This window comes from Alexandromys fortis, unplaced genomic scaffold (assembly GCF_014885135.2).
Source record: "Alexandromys fortis isolate MF-2015 unplaced genomic scaffold, M_Fortis_MF-2015_v1.1 scaffold_175, whole genome shotgun sequence".
Classification (NCBI taxonomy): Eukaryota; Metazoa; Chordata; class Mammalia; order Rodentia; family Cricetidae; genus Alexandromys; species Alexandromys fortis.
The window spans coordinates 1,093,360-1,111,794 of record NW_026068065.1 but is presented as its reverse complement, the minus strand read 5'-3'; the positions used below and the strand labels follow the sequence as shown (position 1 = coordinate 1,111,794).

At 44.5% G+C, this 18,435-nt stretch overlaps 1 protein-coding gene across 2 annotated transcripts in view; it reads right to left on the bottom strand.

Annotated features, from left to right (window-relative positions):
* Sobp (sine oculis binding protein homolog) overlaps positions 1-18,435 on the bottom strand; it is a 162,961-nt gene that overhangs the window by 97,318 nt on the left and 47,208 nt on the right. The window lies entirely within an intron of this gene.

Below are 18,435 nucleotides of genomic sequence, written 5' to 3'. Positions count from 1 at the left end.
TCTGCCTGCTGTAAAATAGAGTCCATCACTCCTCCATAGCCAAGGTGTTCTCCCCGCATCCCCAGTGTTGATCAGCCCTTGAGCCTCAGGCCTCAGCTAACAGCACAGCTCGATGACACAGACCTAGGTACCATCTTTTTTGTGCAATGAGGAAGACCAGGCCAATATGGTGACGATGTCTCTCTCAACTTAGCTCACTGACCCCGGAGCCCAAAGCTTGGAGTCACCATGAGAAGCTGTTTAGGAGGCTGCCCCCCTCACTATCCGTTCTTCTTCCAAGCTTTCTTAAGCCTGCTGTTTCCCCACCAGACACTCCTGCCCCCTCTTACTCATTCTCACCTGAAAAAGAACTTGACACAACTCATTCTAAATCCGCGCCTTCCCTTTCACGATCAGATCGATACGCCCACTACTCCCAATTCTCCAACAAGACAAATGCACACTTCAAAAAAAAAGCAATCAATGGAGCAGTCATTGGCCATTTAAAGGATAAATACGATTCCATTAAGACAGCCTCCAGTTTAGACCAATTCGTAACACCTCCGTCTAACCTGGAGAGGTTGCCATTGAAGTTGAGTAGGATCCAAGAGTGAGAATTTGAAGATATTCCTAACCTTCTGGAATTGTGATATTTCATATAAATAAGTCTCCTAGTATTTTCAATAGGTTCTCAACTCACTAGTCACAGTCAACAGTTTTTGATGGGATGGAACAAAGCAGAAAATATCACAGCACATCCCATAAAAATTAAGTACAGTCTTACTGAACTTGTTTTTTTTTTTTTTTAATTTTAATAGCTGTATCCTGGGCTTTGTGTGTATATTCTAAAGCCCAAATATTTCTCATCTTTTAGCACTTCTGAAACAATGATGCATCTTAGAATTCTTGTTAGCCATGACACATTTTCTAATTCTTGTTTTAGCCAGATTGCAGCTGTGACAGCATTGTAAGAAAAGCTTCTGTTGACACGGCCTGGTAAATCAAGGACACACCAGCATGTTGGTGGCTAAATCTATTAAATGAGCTGTGGACGCGTGCACGCTCCACAGAAGCAAGCACAAGGCAAAGTGATTTCTTACAACCCGCTCATGGTCCAAACACTTTTGAAAATCAGCATATCACAACACTGTCGAAAGCTCCCGTGTCCAGCTCCTAACCCCTCAAGAAGATGGTTCTATCGCCCTGTAGGCAAGAGTGACTACAGCCTGTCCATCCTGTTCCTCCCCTCCCCCCCACGGCCCCCTATCAGAGCTGATGGTGTCTCTCTGCCCCTCACTGGGTGACACCTTCAAGTCACCTACTTCTCTGGACCACAGCATTCAGCCCTGCAACCACAAGAAGCTGGGCAGGATCCTACCATGACTTCCCATTTGTACAGCTCCGGACTAGTGAGGTAAGAGACTGTCAAAGAATGTGTTAGCCTCTCCATTGGGACAGCCATGGGCCCTGTCCACTAATGTCATTCTTCTCCTTTTCCTTTAGTCCCTTAAGGTGACTTTCTCACGAAGCCACCAATATCATTTTAAGTCATGTTGTATTGTTTCAAGTATTCCTATACAGCCTGCTATGTCTTGAGAGTTTAAAACGCATTGCAGGAATATAAGGGTTATATATTCACTGTACAATGTGGGGCATGCATGGCCCTCATTCCTGACTCAAATCTTTTTTTTTTTTTTGACTTGCCATCCTTAGCTTTGTTCTTCTCACCCCATTGGGCCTTCCCATTGGCATTGTGCATCTGTGCATCCCTGCAGAGGGACTTGGCTCTGAACTGGGAAAGTCAACGATGGTCCCTGGTTCCAAACCCACATCTCTTCTGGCATGTCTCACATCCTAGCACTTGTTTGCTTATGCTTGTCTTCTAGTTAACTGTGGGGTCCTTGGAGATGGGGATCTCTCTTATATATCTTTGTATCCTTAGCCGCGGAACAACGCCTGGCATGCTGTGGATCATCAAGATTGCTTGATGAATAAATGAGTCAGTACATAAATGCGGGTAGGGCATGAGATCAGCGTCTACATGAGCACAGAGGCTCACACGCTCAGATGTTCTTTAGACAGAAACCATCATACAGATTTCTGGGCTTCACATGCCCAGCGCTGGGATGTGTCCCAGACTCTGAGGCCCTCACTAAGTGGCTGATTTGGGCATTAATAAGATGTTAATGTGTCTACGAAGATGCATCCTGGCACTCTCCAGCCTTCCCTCCCCATCCATCTTAATACACCTGTCCAAGCCAAGAGAGCAGATCAAGCTGCCCGACCCTGACATCAGCTTCCTCCTTCCTCTCCGAGTGCACTGCGTGGGGTAAAGCCCATATCTCTATGAATCCTCTCTCTACACAGCTGGTTTCCAGCAACACAGCCATGATAATCACGCTCCAGGCCCCTCAGAGATGTCCCCAGAGAGGTCAGGTTATAGGGACTATCTGTAATAATCACTTTGACAGAGGCTTCATTCAATACGTTGCCTCATCTCCCTATGTTCATAAGGAGAAAGAAATTGAGGCCTGCATCACTTTTATTAGCCCCTGGTCAAACGTTCAGTCACATATGTAGCCAGGGGAATGTCAAACATCTTGCCTCAAACTGAATTACACGGATATAAAGAATTAAATTTCACTGGTATTTACTGTGCGCTAGATCGCCGTGTGGGAAGTGTGAAGAAAGGGAGTGAAGACGCTCGAACAGGAGGGACCTCTGCTAATGGAGGATGGAATTAGAAACTTAGGCTCCATCCCCATTCTTCCCAGGAACTTTCATTGTAGTCTCTCATCACAATTAATGTAGACACCCTAAACGAAACACTTAAGGCGGCTAAGCATTTTGTCCAACTCTTTCTAAATTCCCAATTAATTCTAGTTGTCTGAATTTAGACTTCAATAAGTCCAAATGATTTCTATGAGCTCCACCTGGCATGTGCCGCCTCCTAATTATCTCTCTGGGTTTTAATTCATTCTTGTGTGTACGCACATATGCGTGGATGTATGAGCACATGTGTGCCCATCCCTGTGTAGGCCAGAGACTGACACCGGGAGTTCCTGTCAGTCACCGTCCCATCCTCTTTATGGAGACAGGGTTTCTCAGTGAACCTGGAGCTCACTGAGTCCGCTAGGTTGACTGGCCAGTGAACCCCAAGGAACCTCCTGCTCTGGCTCCTCAGAACTGGGCCTTTTGGATGAGCGCCTCCGTGTCTAGCTTTTGCAAGGGTTTTATGATCAAACTCGGCCCCCATTGTATGGCTAATGACTGAACAGTCTTCCCAGCCCCTTTAGTTATTTTTTAAGTCAAGTTTGCACTGAAACTTGGGAGGCTAATTTTTTTTTATTATTATTAAATAATACAGGATTTTTAAAAAAAAACCTGAATTACGCCACCAGTGCAAGGGTCCTTCTGGTGCCAACAAGCCAGAAGATTGGGTGCCCTTTTTAACTGTACTCACTTGAAGTAAGGCTTGCCGTTGCGTTGGGTTTACGTAAGTGGCATCTACTGCCTTCACGTTTGATTCATAGTCCTCACTCTCAACGCTCTCTTGCAAAGGCACTGAGTAAACCATAGGCAAATGCTGTCAAAATAAGCCATGGACATGGAAGTGATACTGCCTCTTCCTGAGGCCCGCGTGGCCCTTCACTGTACAGAACGACATTGCTATAGTTTAGACCACCGTGTCCCCAAAGACCCACGTGCTAAAGGCTTAAACCCAGAGTGGAACTACTGGGAAGTGGTATAGGCTATAGGATGTTAGAAGTGTTTGGGTCACTGGTGGCCATGCCCCTGCAGGGTGCTGCGGGACCCTCGTCCTATCCTTTCTCTTTTGCTGCCCAGACAGGAGACCAGCAGTTTTGCTCCACTGTGCCCTCCCTCTAAGTTGCTCCTCATCACCAGTCCTGAAATAAACAGGGCCACCCAAACCAAGCCAAACCAAGCCTCATTGTAAACTGGTTGTCTCGGATATTTGTGGTCTTGATGGAAAGCTAGCTAACACAAAGAGGGGCATGTCCCAACCCAGCTCACCAGCTTGAACCCCGAAGCATGACACCAAAACACACTCCAGTGCAAGAACAGAAGCAGCTCGCCAGAGCTATCCATGGTCATTAGCAACCTGCTTGCGTTTCCAGGGCTGCCTCCGCGGATTAATATATGCACTGCGCCCTGAGAACCATCTGCCTCAGAATTTGACCCAGACTTCCGCGGAGGTGCCAACGGCAAAGGTTACCCCTGAGTGTCACGAGGCAGGGTACACTAGAGTAGAGTAGCCTTTTCATCAATGCCTTTGTCCTCAGCCCCGCAAGTGTGCAGTCTTTTGTCTCCTGTGTGTGTATAACCTGGAATTTAATGAAGATGTATTTAATCCTCTCTGTCAACTCTTTCAAAGTTCAGCATTTGCCCCTCACAAAATGAGGTTAGGAAGAATGGCCGACATGTTTCCTGGGAAAGTGGGTCAGAGCTCAGTTATTGCCATGCACTTTGGCATACTTTTATCCATTTTCGAGAAGCGAGCCTTAATAGAGTCAAGCATATAAAAGACTCCTTTCTTTTTAAGAAGATACCACAGTGAGCCCCTAGTGTCCCGGACCAAGTGTCCCTCTCAGGACACTGAGCAAATGCAACAGCGAAAACTTTTATTGGCTTTGAGGGGCGACCAAGGGAGGCATGCATAACCTGCAGTTTTCAAACCAGAGCAACATCCAGGAAGTTAGCAAAGTCCTCTCCTTGATTCCTAGTTCCAAATAAGCAGCCCTCGTATTAAGTAGCACAGCTCCCGATTCACACCCTTGGGATCGAAGCTGCCAATCCACCTGTACCCCCGAGGAATATCACCCAGGTTCTTAATCCAAGACAAGCCTCTCTTCCTCATCTCCTGGTCTTTATTTCCCTCGAGGGGCCCTGTCAAGGGAGTCAGCAAACTCCATGTGAATCAGGTGAATCACTGAAAGGCCAGACAATTTTGCTTTTGGTCAGGTTATATTTTGCCAGATTTATGTTGAAGACTAATTCAAGACATAAGTACCGTCCGTTAGTCTGTTTACGTATTTCCTCCAGTAGGCTCCTTGAAAGGTGACCCTGAAGCCTCCGTACTGTCCCACTGAGCCCCGCCATCTAACTTTTCTCAAAATGTGAAGGAGTCCCAGTCATGACTCTCCAAATTCATCACACAGTTTCTCTGTGTGTGGTGAGCAGGCTCATACATACGTAAGGGATATAGCGCTGAGAACCGTGTCCCTCAGCACAATCGTGGGTGCTCGCTGGGTCCTGCCAACAACTCTTCCGTCCATCAGAGGTTTGGTCCCTCTGCCTTCTGGCACCTCAGTCAGTTTTTTGAATTCACTGATGATATCAGGAGATTCAAATTACCATGTAGGTTGTACCCACCCTTTATGAAATCTGCTCTACATCAAAACTGACGCAGGATGGGAGCCACACCCGGCTTTGTACCATGTCCCTTCCGCTGCTCATTACTATACAGCCCAGCTCCAGATAGCCAGTGCCCACGATGGCGCTGAGAGTCCCCGTATCCGCTTGCTTTTTGAAATGTCATCCATTTGCCCTCTCCATTTCCCATTGGTCTTTAACACATCTTCCGAGTTCCTGAGACAGATTTTTCACTCTTCTGAAGGCTGCCTTTTTAGCACTAATAAAACTTTCATACTTGTCTGCTTAATCGCGCCAGCTTTACTGTCCCCTTTTTACTTTTTTTGTTTTTGGCTCAGAGGTATACGAACCATCTGTGCCTCTAAAACAGTTTGCTTAAATAGCCTCCAGGCAGATTTTATGGTTTTTAAGTTTTTTCCTTTAACCTTCAGCCTGCTGTTAGCCATTTTCCTCACAGTTTTAAAAGCAGCCTCTTTTGGAAATGACTGTCACTCTGCGGGACTTGCAGGCGCTCCTGGAACTGGAGACAGGGCTGCCATCTCCAGCTGAACTGCAGGCCCCCTCGCAGCTCCCAGCCACCTGAGGCAGCTGCAGGTGTGGGCAGCCTCGGTGAGGGCCAGCTCCTCCATCTGGTGTCCCGAACGGCAAAGTCGACATCTCTCATTAGGAATATTCATGTGCACATCACCCAGTCAGGAACCGGGAAGGCAACATCTGAACTGCTTACCTGCCCGTTTGTCGCTACAGAACTACCATCGTGATCCCAGGTACTAAAATTAGATGGCAGGCGCGAACAAAGCACACAAAGAGAGGAGGGAGAATCCGTGTCTTCCCGCCAGACTACCGTGCCACAAAAATCACCCTCCGTCACTATGGCAGGACACATGCTATGCTCTTTGATGACTGTTGTCCACTCTGGGGAGCTGAGTGTCAATCAGCATCGCTCTGTCTTAGGACTCATTACCAAACTTCCTGTCTGCCCTTGCCTTAATGGTCACATGGCTATGGAATCCTCTCTCTGGATATGCCATAACTCTACCTCTTCTCCCAGCCCAGTCTGCTGGCAGGGGTGACTGAACACATGCCCTCTTTGTGGTTCTTTCCATCAGAACCCACACGTGTCAAGCAGCAAACATCATGCTCCAAATGCCGCCTTTCCTCACCCGTACCAGTGTGCTTTGCACCAATCCTTGGTTTTCATTGTTGCTTTCTGACATAGTTGATCTTTCAAACCGTTTCTCTTGCAGTTGTCCTTGCTCTTACTATCTCTTTGGGCATTATGAGTTGTCTATGTCCTCTATGAAATGAATTAGCGTATTGACATTTGGCTAATACTACAAAGCATGAAGCTAAATGAAAGGTCTGGGGAGGCAAGGTCAGCAGGTGAGCAGTAACCTCCAAGAGTTGATAGAATGAATAAAATACAATAAAATCACAAACAAATGGATGCAGGAGTTAAAGTTTGAAGAACATTTTATTTGCTAGATTTTTTTCTGTGACTCTGTATGCATACATGTATATGCAATGTGCACATGAGTGCATGTTCATATGTGCATGGATGTGCACATGTGGGCATACATATTTGCACACAGAAGTCAGAGGAGAATATTATATGTCTTTCTTCAGTGCTGCCCTCATTTTTGTTGTTAAGACAGCATCTCTCGCTGGCCTAGGCAAGGCTGGCTGAAGGAATGCATGCAGAGGTGGAAATCTGCCATTTGCTCAGCACGGTAGCTTCTTCCTTCCACTCTCTCTTCCCTCTTCAGATTCCACATCCAGCACCACTTCTGCACGGAACTTCCAGATTTCCTGACCGGCCACATCCCCACTAGCAGCTCTCACGGCACGGTGCCCACGCTATCCTAGACCTTTTCACAGTGAACTTTGCATCTGTGTTGTCATTTAACCAAATGCCTACAATCCTCGGGAGGGCCGGAACCAAGTTTTCGTTGGCCATGGGAAGCACAAGAACCATCGCAGTGGCTAACTCACGGTGGCGGCTTGGCAAATGTTTGTTGAAAGACTTGGAGATGGATGTTGTAAAGGTAGCAGCTTTCAAAGCCTTTCCTTTTGAGCCACCTGAACACGGTGCCTCCAGGGTTGAGGGCATCACTTTTTTGGAACACTTCCCTTCCCTTCTGTTTAGCAGATAAGACTTAGAGCTACAGAGAAGGTAACTTCAGTGTGTGAGGTGGTCAGCTGTTGAAAACACAGCTCACGCCATCCATGTCTAGGTAAAAGCATCTGCATTTGCAGATAGCACCGGGCCAGACTAACCCAGGCCATTCACAATAATGAAAATACACATGTACAGGCTCTCTGTTCGAACTGTACCTTCATTACTCTCCAGGAATAGAGATAAGCAACAACTAAGCAGGGAGAATTTTGGTCTGTATAATCCCATGTTCTAACATCTAAAAATGCCAAAGAGAGTTAACTCTTTAACCCTGGTACTACAGCATTCTAAAAACCAGATTACACAAACAGCTAGTCCAGGGGTAGAAGTGGTTATTCATCTAAGCCACCTGAGTGCGAACCACAGTTCAAGCTTGTAATCCACATTAAGATTCCAGATTACATCAAGCAGATAATTCTAGACAGACAGCGCATTATATGTATCCAAGAAACCAACCTCATGAAATAACTCGAGATCACTGCTTTCTCTCTCTGGGTATGTGCAGCCCCTACCCTGAGCCTGGGTCCACTCTCTCTCTTCCCAGACTGTCATTGTCACAGTTACCCCTCTCCGTAAGCCTTTGGAGCTTAGGGGGAGACAAACACAAAATCAACATAAGAGGAAAGCTCAGATTTTCTCCATCTAACTAGAGAATGCTATGGCCCTCACCATAACCCCTCATTCAAGGATAAGCCAGTGACGTAGGTGTGGACAGCGAGGGTGGAAAGTCACGAGAGAGCCGCTCATTCAGCTGGATACGACAACAAGGAAATGTGCAGCCCCCTTGCTGCTAGTAGCCGCTCCACGATGTCTGAGCACTTGCCTTGGGATACGACCAACTCTGCATGAGTGTTGCCGTACAAAAGACGGCAAAGGTAAAACAGTGGGGCCGTGGAAGACCGCTAGACTGCTGGGTGAGGCTACCCCAGAGTAGGAACCAATTCATGAGCACCGATGCCTTGTATTACACTGTATTATTTAAACCAGTCCTAGCTAGGCCTGACATGCTCTAGAAGTAGTTACCCAAGTACATCTATTTTTTGCATAACATAAACTTCAAGTAATCCTTGTACCCAAAGATGATCCTGCAAAGTCGCTGCTTCCTTTCGTTGCTTTGCTTCCAGAGGCAGCATCTGAGAAGCCTGCGGGTGCCATTCTGTGGGCACTTGCCCTGGCATCCTCTGAGGCTGGGGGTGGACCCGTCTACACTCTAGCCAACAGGGCCCATCCTTGTTCCTTTCTCCGCATCAGCTCCTCCTCCGAAGGAGAAACACCACTGAGTGGGTTTGACTTTAGCTACTGGGAAATGTTTCATAATTACTAATGAATAATTCAGCAAATACGGTTATTTTTAGTTTTCTATTACCAGGCACGCCCAACTTTGATGGGAATTCTGTTGCCTTTCTCACTTTCCAAATCCCGTTTGTATGCAGGATCTTTAAATGAATCATCGCCTTAATGGAAGTTCAATCAGCAACGACTATCGGATCGTTTCGCTACCCTGCACAACTTCTGGGGGTTGCATTGCACTTAGAATGGGACTCAAACGACCTCCTCTGGAGCTCCCTGCTCTGGCCTTTAGCCATCCACATCATTCATCCCCAGACACCCCACCCTTCCTGGGCTGTTCAAAACCGCCAAGCCTGTTTCTGCCTTACAACCTCTGTTTTCCTCCTCCTGTTCCCTTCTGGCACCTTCTGCTTCAAGCCCATCATACAACAACCAGCTTTGTCGCTGCCTTCTGTTCCACACACCACCTCCTCCAAGGTGACGTCAGTCATCACAAGATGCAAAGCACCCATCACTGTTCATCTCCTCGCTCCACCCTTTTCATAACATTTATCCCTGCTGGAAATTACATTTATACATCTATCCACCCCACTGGGACATACCATCTTCTGAGCATCCCTGTAAGGCACAAGGCTTTTCTTTGATTCTGATATATAATTTTTCTTCTTCTTCTTCTTCTTCTTCTTCTTCTTCTTCTTCTTCTTCTTCTTCTTCTTCTTCTTCTTCTTCTCCTTCTCCTTCTCCTTCTCCTTCTCCTTCTCCTTCTCCTTCTCCTTCTCCTTCTCCTTCTCCTTCTCCTTCTCCTTCTCCTTCTCCTTCTCCTTCTCCTTCTCCTTCTCCTTCTCCTTCTTCTTCTCCTTCTCCTTCTCCTTCTCCTTCTCCTTCTCCTTCTCCTTCTCCTTCTCCTTCTCCTTCTCCTTCTCCTTCTCCTTCTCCTTCTCCTTCTCCTTCTCCTTCTTTTGAATCAGGATCTCCTGTAGCCCTGGCTGTCCTAGAGCTCACTGTGTTGTCAAGGTTGACTTTCATCACTCTTCCTCCTGTCCCCACCTCCCACGTGCTGAGATTACAGGCATGAACCAGCACATCTGGACTTTAACCTTGGTTTGTTGTTGTTGTTGTTATTTTGTTTTGTTTTTTGTTTTTGGTGTTTGTTTTTTTAAACAAGCCAGGTTGTCCTGGAACCCACGCTGCAGACCAGGTTGGCCTCAAACTCACAGAAATCCGTGCACCCCATTGCCCTGCTTAATTTTTTGTAAACAATGATTAGATGAATAAGTAACAAATCTTAAGAGTGCTTTTTTTTTCAAGACTAAGACAAATGAGAACAAGAAGGAGGCATTCACCTTCCACCAGCAAACCCCCCTGTGCCTCACATCACGATACACATCGCATTGCGGCAATTTCAGCAGCACACGCTCCTACAGACGCAGTGCCGGGCCATCACATTCTTACAACAAAGCCACGTGTACAATCACAACTTTTCTTCATCTACAATTACAAATAATCCTATCAAGGCACATTACAAGGTAACGTATCTTCTACTAGATCTATACAGAAATCACCGCTTTATCATGAATGTTGGTCGGATTTTAGAGGTCAAAAATATCTCAAAATTCCTATTACACACTGAGTCTCCAAAACACACTCAGTGGGGAGGGTGTGGCTTTTAACACTAGAAAACTAGTCAAGAAATTTAGAAGTTGAAAGAGACAATTAAAAATAAATTTAAAAGAAAATTCAAATTTATATGATTAAAACTACATGTAAAATATTTCATTTATATCATAAATTCTTTTGCTGTAGAAAAATAATCATTTCAAAGTCAAGGCAGGTTTTTTTTCCCACAATCAAAAGTGGTTAAAGACATTTCAACATATTTATGAATGATTTCTCCTACATGCCTCTACGGCCTTCTCATAAATCACTATAATGTTTCCAAAGTACATTTGGAAGTAAAAAATTTACATCTACTAACTACATTTCCTCTATCTGGAGATGAATTAAGCAGAAAATGCATTAATATCTGAATTTATAGTAGAGTAGTTAACCCTTAACCATAGCAAACTAACGAGGAACATTTTACCACGGAAGCATTAATCAGGGCTCTCTAACCTTATGCAATCTGACATTTTAGGGACTTAATCGTGAGTGGATTTCATTCCCCTATTTACATTCCATTTGCAGGATAACTTACAAAGACACTGCACGCTCAAATAAATGCAATTCTTGAGCTTAATTGCATCATTTTATAAAAAAAAAAAAAGGTTATTTGAAATAATATTACACAGCTTAAAACCAGTCCTCACTACCAGGATCGTCTCATCTCTCGGCTAAATTCAGCAATCAAACAGTGAACAAGTCAGGCACAGTGGCGTACCCTTGTAACAGCAGTTACAAAGGTGACCAAAGAAACAGGGCCACAAGTCCAAGGCCTACCTGGTCTACGCAGTGAGTTCAAGGCCAGCTTGGGCAACTTTATGAGATCCTTTCACAAAGTAAAAATTGTAAAATCTGGGATATGCTTACCTAACACATGCAACTCCTAGTATCAGGGACAAAACAGGAAGACAAAAAAACAGAACAAAGTATCAGCCCTGACTTGGTAAATCTCAGCCTGAATTGGAGCAATGAGACAAATACTGGACTTTGACTTCCATCCCCAGACACTGATCACCGTGTATCACTTACCAGGATGCTCAGTAAACTACAGTTGAATCCAGGCAGTTTCTATGGCTTCATTAAACCATCGGTCAGCCTTCTCAGGTATGTAGCAGTGTACAGCCCTGCCTACAATAGATGTTTGCAAACCTCCCAAGGTAGTCCATTACCACACATTAGACTCCACTGTATACACAGTCACCCTAAGAGTGGACTGTAACATGGGGAATTTCTACTCAATCTGATATGCAGGGGCAGAAATTAATGGTTCTCTGAAGCAAGATTTTTCTTTATTCCATCCCAATAATAATATGAGGAGAAAGCCAGGAACCTATGGATCAAAGATTGATACATAATCTGCCTAGTTCCTACTTTTACTTAGGTACTCAAAGCTACCCAGAGGTATTGAAATGTAGAGAAACTAAAAATAACCACAGGCACACCCAAAGCTTGGGATCTGGTGTACATGACCTTGAGTATACTAGGTTTTAGAACCAGACGCTGCAAATGTCTAGGGGAAAAAAAAACAAACAAGCAAAACCTCTGGACTCATTCTACTACCTTAAAATATCTCCATCCAAGCCCCAGGCCTCTTTAGCATTTATGTAGATATTCAACCTTTATAGCCAAGCATGAATTAACAGTGTGACATCAATACCAGGAAGATGCCTGACCACTTCCTCTTGGTTTCACTGGTTAACTCACACAGGATGCCTAAACTTTCCCCCTCCTCTCTTCACCCCTGGTTCTCATGGTGCCTTCCTTTGGCAGTCAGGCAGAGAGGGGATCCCCGATCCTGAATGCAGGTTGTGAGGAGGGAGGCCATCAAAATGACTCCTCGGATAATGTGTGCGACGCTCGTTCTTCAAACAAACCCGAACCCCATTAGTAACAAGACAAGATCGTGGCCATGCAAGTGACTGGATCAATAAGGAGAATGGATGCCCCAGATAAACAGACCCTTCCCTGGCTGCCTATTTACTGAACTGCCCACTGCCCAAACAGACAGACTCCGAGCTCCAAATGTGCACATTCATCACCGTGCAGGAGCAGGCCCTGGGACACAGTGTGGCTGATGGAACCTGACACTGTGGTTAATGTTAAAGCGGAGCGCGCTCTTAGATGGATTGGATAATTACCGGCAGCTCAGATGAGAAAAACTTGATTTAAGTGACTAGCATTAGCCATCACCAGAAGGGTTAGCCAGAGATTTACCATGTCTGGAGCTTAACATCCCAGCGTATGTGGCAGCAGCCCTACGTGCTTACTGATCAACAGGAAACTAGAGTCAGACTTATGGAAAATACCCACTCCGCTTTCCATTCATTGAGAAAACCGAGTCTTGAAGACATTTAGGGTCTTGATCACCTCCTCACTTTAATTTAAAATACTTGATAGTATTCAGAAGTCGGTATTCATTCTGGATAACAGGCTAGAATTTTTTGTTTCCCCTCTCAATCTCCGAAACTGTAGCCCATTAAAAACAGAAGTGTTTGCTAAGTCCTTCTTTTTAGTACAAACTCTTGTCCAAATGGATTTTGAAAAAAAGGGGGGGGAGGGGGTTTCAAGGGTTCTGGTTAATCAGAAGACTTGAGCCTATCCCCTAGATTTCAAGTGGCATTCCGAGGGCACTGTGTCCCACCTGCCTGCAGAACGTCTGTCCTGGATCCCCTTCTGGTTTTCCAAGGAAGTCTGTGTTCTAAGCTTTAAACCCACCTTCACTTCATTCCACTTGCCAGAGCGTCCCTGCTCTTCCCACTGACGGTGTGCTTCCAGGGACCAGCATGGCCCCCTCCTCTGCTGTTGCTCCCGGAGGCTCCCGTTTATAGCAGCTCACTAATATTCCACTCCATAATTCAAAATAGGCGAGGACAGGAAAGCAATCGGGGTTGTTGCTCTTTTTCCAGAGTTTTCAGAGGACACCCCTGTTTGCTGTGTCTAAAGGGAGCCCTCAGCCTCCGGTCTACTAAGGAAAGGCCTGGGAGAGGACCGCCCTGCGTGTTAAGCAGTAGGCAGGTTTACAGCCTTTGACTCAAGAGACTGAAGAACCAAGGTCATCCTCCTGCAGGCCAAGTGCAGACAATTTGATCTTGCAAGCTTCCCTAGGCCAGATAAAAGCCGGGGAATCTGCAGAACAACCCTAGGCTCCTGGCCTGATTTACTTTCAAGCCAATGTACAAGCACCAAGAAAAATCAAGTGGTTGACCTGAGCTTCAGGCATTCAGAGGACATTAATTGTAAGTAATTTCTTAACATCCTTCTCAAATCTTTGTGAATGATAGCCATTTTATAAATTAAATTTTTTTTCAGGTGTTTAAAGGGAAAAAAATTGGACAGGCTAATCGGTAGATTAGCAGAGCAATTGTTACACATTTTGTCTACACTACTGGGTTCTATAATTAAGTCTGAAAGCAAGAACTCTTTTGTGTATGCTCAGGTTTAATTTTAAACAAGCAAAAAATAAAAACAAACCCAAACACCATGTGTATAAATAAAATCTAGCTACAAATAACACAATGATGATACTGTTTCCTGATGGGTCCCTCCAAAAGAAACCTCCAATAAAAGACTGGAAGGCATAAAGGGGTATGGGATGAAAATAAAATAAAAGCTTATTGCACAATACCCCCATAGAGTGTCTGTTTTCATGGCAGTTGGCAAGGAACTGCAATGACATTATTTGCAAACATGTCCATCTCTAGCATCTATGATCTCTGCTATATGTCTCTATGGTCCACTGGGAGCATCAGCGTATCCGGAAAAAGAATCTGTCTGTTTCTGTCTCGATTCATGGAAAGTAAAATGAAGAAGTAAAACTTCGATGCTCTTAGGAGTTTGTGTTTATTAAATTTCCATTGTCATTCAGAACACTACAAACTTGAGGTTTGACCAAGGAAAAAAAACAGTCATCTATGGCTTACATTGGCCGCTTTTCTTCAGTTTTGATTTCCTGATTTATTTCTAGATACTAGCTTAGACAACAGGATATTTATTTCCCATGAAAAAGAAAAGAATATTAAATAAATTCTAAATGGAAAAGACTACTATTTGCAGTCTTGTTACTATTCTTTTTTAGAAAGATAATAAAAAGAATATTTTAAGCACTCTGCTATTTTACAAAGCAAAACTGATATTAAAAGGTTGAACTCTGGCTGGAGAGTTGGCTCAGTGGTTAAGAGCACTGGCTGTTCTTCCAGAGAACAGGTTCAATTCCCAGCAAGCACATGGCAGCTCACAACTGTCTGTAACTCCAAATCTGAGACAGATACGTGCAAGCAAAACACCCATACACACACAACAAACATAAAACAAACTAAGAGTAAAATCAAAAAAGGTCAAACTCAATGTTTCTGCATCTCTTGCAAAAACAGTAAGGATGCTTTGCAGCCTCCCAGCTTCTTACGAATCTTTGGGATAAACATGTTCTCATGTCCTGTTCCACTGTGGCCTCAAAAAGGGGATTGGAAAAGAGTGAGTTATCAGCCCTCTAAAAAGTTGTCCCTGTTTTGAACCTCATGAAAGAGGAGGCAGAAAAGGTGTAAGGGCCTGAGGGAATGGAGGACACCAGGAGAACGAGACCCTCAAATCAACAGAGCAAAGCTCATAGGAACTCCCAGAGACGGCAGCAGATATACAGGCTTACAGGGTCTGTACTAGGTCCTCTGCGTATGTATTACAGCTTTGAAGTTAGTATTTCTATGGAATTCCTGAGTGTATGAACGAATGGGTCTCTGATTCTTGTGCTTTTGAGGGGGAGGCTTTTTTCCTTCTGTTGGGCTGCCTTGTCCAACTTCAGAGTGATGGGTTTTGTTTTATCTTATTATATTTTATTTTGTTATGTTAAGTTGTTGTCTCTCAGAAGCCTGTCTTTTCTAATGAGAGACCAAAAGACCGTGGACCTGGATGGGAAGGGAAGGGGGAAGGAACTGGAAGGAGCAGAGGGAGGGGAAACTGTAATCAGGATACACTGTATAAAAAAAATCTATTTTTAATGGGGAGGGAGTTGTCCCTGTCTCAAATAATGGGATTGATGTGCCCTCGTTCACCCAATGCCCGTAGTCTACATAACCCTCCCACACTGGTTTATATGTCTTTGCGTCAGCAGTGGAAATTGGGATTTTATAAGATACCTTATGAATTAACACCACACACATCTCAGAGCCAACATCCTGCAATATGTAAACTTGTAGCTGCTTGAACTCCTTAAGAGAATACAGCTGTGACTCACGGGCCTCTCAAAGACTCTTAGCAGGAGCAGCTTGCAAAATGCACATTTGCAGCAACCCAAATAACTTCTACATAAATATTGAAGTTCAATTTCAAATACACCATAACAGGTTAACTCGGCTTCCCCCTAGCTCACCTGACTTTAAAGGACCAAGCTTTATGAGAGGTGAGTGTGACGTGTTTTTTCCCCCTACTGACTGAGTCCCAAAGAAAACGAAAGACTGGAGAAGCAAATGAAATTTAAAGAGCTCATTTTCATGGGCCTTCATTTTGAGTGAGTGTTGGGCTATTTTTATCCTTTCTTTTTTTTTTTTTTAAGCAGCAACAACGCCATGCTGCCTGTATATGCAAGCATTTGTGTGACTAGGCGCGCGCAGGGACCCATGGCACAGCTGTCCAATTTACATTCACAAATGCAGGTGTTGCTCAGACACAAAGCAGGGGTCGGCTGAATACCGGTCCTAATTACCTACCTTGTCTATGAGAGTTTTCCTTTGTAAAGTTATGCATGCAATTTGGGTTCAACTTGGAAGCCATTTTTAGATCCCAGCATGCTATCCAGCAAGAAATGGGTTGTCATTATAAAGCATAATTTACAGTGTAGTTAATTTTACATTAATTTTACATTTAAATGTCTACTCTACACCTAAGACAAAACTCTAATCTGTATATTCACTATTTACTGTTTTCCATCTCCTTCTCTGTTGTTATGTAGAAATTGGAAGGATTTCTTCCTCTTTCTAAGATGATGTCACAATCCTGACTATGAAGACTAAGGACTTTATTAGATGATACAAGAAGAGATCTAGCTATCTATCTGCCACCGTCTGCAGTGGGGAACACACCGAGGCTTATAACAGCAGTTCTTAGAGATGGCCGGATGCAGGGCTGGGATCTAATATGAGCCATTAGGAAACCTAATCCCTAAATGAAATGACCACAAAATCCTATCAGCTAACAGCAATGCAGCAGCTGGACATGTTTATAGTGATACAGTAGGATACTGTTTCAGAGGGAACACTCGGGGACAAAAGAACCCAGCAGGTAAGGGAGCACGCTTATTTCTCTGTTTGGAAAAGCTGAACTGGCAGAGGTTTGGGATACACAAACAGGAAAGAAGACAGGTAGTGTGTGCACTAAGGGGCCAGAGAGACCAGCAGGCAAAGGCACTGACCAAGTCAAACCACAGCAAGATGCTGGGCACCCATCCCAGTAGCTCCTCATGGAAAGCTCCTCATAGCAGGCCTCCCTCCAGCACTGATTTTGCCTTCTATAAATTCCCAATACTAAATCTTACCCTGGTTCCCATTGTTCATCTTTCAAATATGTATGCTATGGAAGCTTACATTCAGTTTGATCTTAAACTGTATCATGATATTTTACGAGCATATATGTATACGCCTATCTGAATATGTATGTATGTATATATACATATGTGTGTATGCATATTTGTATATATACACACATATATACTGTATAACATGAGACTCTAGACTGCTTTTCCAATGGCTTCAGATGCCTTTCTTCAAAGGCTTACTACAAAGTAGTGTAGCTTACTTTACAAAGTCTAACTGTGTCACCAGGGTTGTGACAAATGCATCTTGCTTGGCCTTATTCTCCAGAAGCAGTCCATCAAGATTCAGATCCTTAGTCCCTCAGAATTCTAGAATGACAAGAAGCCCTGTTCCATAGCCATGTTCTGGGGAGGAATGTGAAGTATTTTGTTGTGGTGAGTAGGGCTTTAAAGAAAAGAAATCACTGGGCACACTCCCCGGGTCAATCTAGTGCTCAGCATTCAGAAAGGGAGCCTGGGCTCCTGAAGCTCACTCCAATCCCCACCCCAGGGAAAGTGAACCCCACTCCTGACCATCCCCCAAAGACATCTGACAATTTCCTTACTTGCCTCCTAGTTCCAGTGAAGCTCATGAGCCTAATTCTTACAGACTGCTACGAAAAATCCAACTGGCTGAACTCTGCAACCTAATTCTTCGGGCATTATGTTTCTTGGGCAGAATGGATGTGACTCAGATTTGCAGGCGATTGCATGCTGCAGTAGTGCATGCAGTGCAGTGAGCCACGCTTGGCATTCAAGATTGCAAACGGTAGACTTTGAAAAGGCAGGTTCCTGCTGCAAGAACGGACAGGTTTTTATCTTGTATCACAGAAAGGGAAAGGCAAGTGCTTAGCAAAATGTGTGCGGGTTTGTGAATTGTGGAAGTTCTACAGATCAATGAGTAATAATGAAGGCCTAGAAACTGACTTCGGTACTCGGTGGCCACAGGCTTTTCCAGTTCTTTAGGGTTGGGGTGTGAGTGTGCAGATGTGTGCATGTGCTTGTTAAGACATCATACGGTCTGCTTCCCATCAAGAGTGGCTGTTTGATTATAAAAGGCCATTTTCGGACCTAAAACTGTCCTTTTAAACAAAGCCAAGTGGGACCTGTAACTACGGCTCTTCCTGTGTTTATACATCACACTCTCAGACACGAGCTGTTCATCTCTTCCCCTCTTGTCGAGCTCAATCAACTTTAGCACAGTGTGTTGAGGGAGGCTTGACAGTTTTTGTCTTGACTAGACTCTGTGAACCCTGTTGTGGAAAAGCAGCAGCTATATCCCCACTGTATGGGTATACTAAAGCCTCTACAGCTAGCGTCTCACTGTCCTGAGAAACCTCTGTCGTTTTTTTTCTCTGGTGGGCTCTGGACTGTGCCC